The sequence below is a fragment of the Aplysia californica genome, unplaced genomic scaffold (assembly GCF_000002075.1).
Source record: "Aplysia californica isolate F4 #8 unplaced genomic scaffold, AplCal3.0 scaffold01151, whole genome shotgun sequence".
Lineage (NCBI taxonomy): Eukaryota > Metazoa > Mollusca > Gastropoda > Aplysiida > Aplysiidae > Aplysia > Aplysia californica.
The window spans coordinates 99,874-101,852 of record NW_004798421.1 but is presented as its reverse complement, the minus strand read 5'-3'; the positions used below and the strand labels follow the sequence as shown (position 1 = coordinate 101,852).

The following is a 1,979-nucleotide window of genomic DNA, read 5'->3' as shown; positions in this document are numbered from 1 at the left end:
TCAAATTTAATGAAATTCAGTTCACAAGTACTTGCTTATATACTTTTGAACTCAAATTGTTAAAATTTAAGTTTCTTTAATTTTGGCCCAAATGACGTCACATCAAAATGGCTACCCTCTTGGAGGTCTGTCAGGGGTAAAGAGCAGTGGTTGAATTTCTTGTATAAGAAGGAGAATCCACCGATAACATCTAAAACTGACTTTAAAAATGTTTACAAGGACCAAGCTCTAGATTTTGGCACTGTATATAGGTGGGTCAGGACGTATGTGCAATGAACCAGAAGAAGAGGAAGACGTGTCCATACGTTTATCAGACAAGCACCATCCAAAGGAGTCAGCCAGAAAAATCATTGCAATTGTGTTTTGGGACGTTCGTAGGGTGCTTCTCACAGATTTTTTTTTAAAACCACGAGGAGCAACTGTCAATTCTGAACCCTACATTGAAACATTGAACGACGGAAAGCGACAAATCGACGAGTCCGACCAAATTTGAACACGGGAAGTGTGTTTTTCCACCATGACAATGCCCGCCGGCATTCGAGTATCAGACAAGGTAGATAATCACCTAGTTTATGTGGAAAATACTGCCCCACCCGACTTATTCTCCTGATTTAGCTCCTTTTCACCTTTTCGGTCCTAGAAAAAAAACCCAGCGAGAGGTCAACACTGTAGAAACGATGGAGAAATCAAGACTGCAGTACCCCTACGACCAACCTGCTCAGTTTTACGAAGCTGGCATAGGTGGACTTAGTAAAAGGTGGACAGTGGCTATTGAACGAAATGGAGACTATGTTGAGAAATAAAAATCTGATCCTCAGATGCTCTGCTTCAATTTGAGGTATCATAGTTGCAAGTGTGTTCTGTTTTCTTTAAGTTTTAAACGAACTTGCATTACTTTTTGTCTCCCCCTGGTATTACTGTTCATTTATATTATGCATGTGACTCTAAGCCTGCATGTGTGCATGTGTGTGTGTCTGTGTGTCTGTGTGAGTGTCTGTGTGTATGAATGTGTGTGTGTGTGTGTGTGTGTGTGTGTATGTGTGTATGTGTGTGTGTACGTTGGGGTGAAACACCAAACCAATATGCCAGGATCTGGACAATAAAGATTTATCGTATCTTATCTCATCTTATCTTATCTTATAATATTTATCATGTGCCCACTACGTCCTTAAAGAGATTCTAACTGGAATAATGTTGGTGAAAATGGTGAAATGGTATAGGTTTAACTTAACTCCCCTATCTGGACTATTATATTATATCAGAGGCGGGACATCCGAGTCTAACGTCCATCCATCTCTGAAAGGACCGAGCCAAGCGGGAAATTCGTGTTAAGTGCTTTTCCCAAGGAGACAACGTCGGAACGAGATGAGGCTCGAACCCCCGAACTCGCAATCTCACAATTGCAAGTCCGGTAGCCTATCAACAAGGCCACCGACACCACTTAATGTTGTTGGAGAGTGCAGGGCAAAGATCACCGCCAAGTAACAGTTCATGAGTTTCGCATTATTCAATTATTCGCCACATTATAACATGAACGCCATTGATACCTACAATAATTTGTCATAAACGTACCACAACAACAAAATTACCCCTGTGGTTTTCCTCATCACTGTCGACCTTTATAATAATGATATAGGCCAGCCATGCACTATTTGAACTGCCACTTCATGTACTCTCCACATACATTTGGATTTCAAACTTCACCAGTGATATGAAAAGTTGAAGCTTGAGGAGTTAAGACCTCCAAATCATTTTTTCTCCGCTATTTTCCCATCGATTTCACTCTCATAGTGTTGGATTGTTTCGGGTGTGTTTTTTGCATTTTATTTTGTTTTTTGTTTTTTGTTGTGTTTTTTTGTTGTTGTTTCGTTTTGTTTTGTTTTTCCCTTTGATTTTTGTTGTTGTTTTGTTGTTGTTGGGTTGTTTTTGTTTTGTTGTTGTCGGGGGTTTTTTTGGTGTTGTTTTTTTTTGGGGGGGGG

At 40.1% G+C, this 1,979-nt stretch overlaps 1 protein-coding gene across 1 annotated transcript in view; it reads left to right on the top strand.

Annotated features, from left to right (window-relative positions):
- Positions 1 to 1,979, top strand: part of LOC101858320 (trichohyalin) — a gene marked incomplete at both ends in the record, with an annotated part of 56,615 nt that overhangs the window by 50,920 nt on the left and 3,716 nt on the right.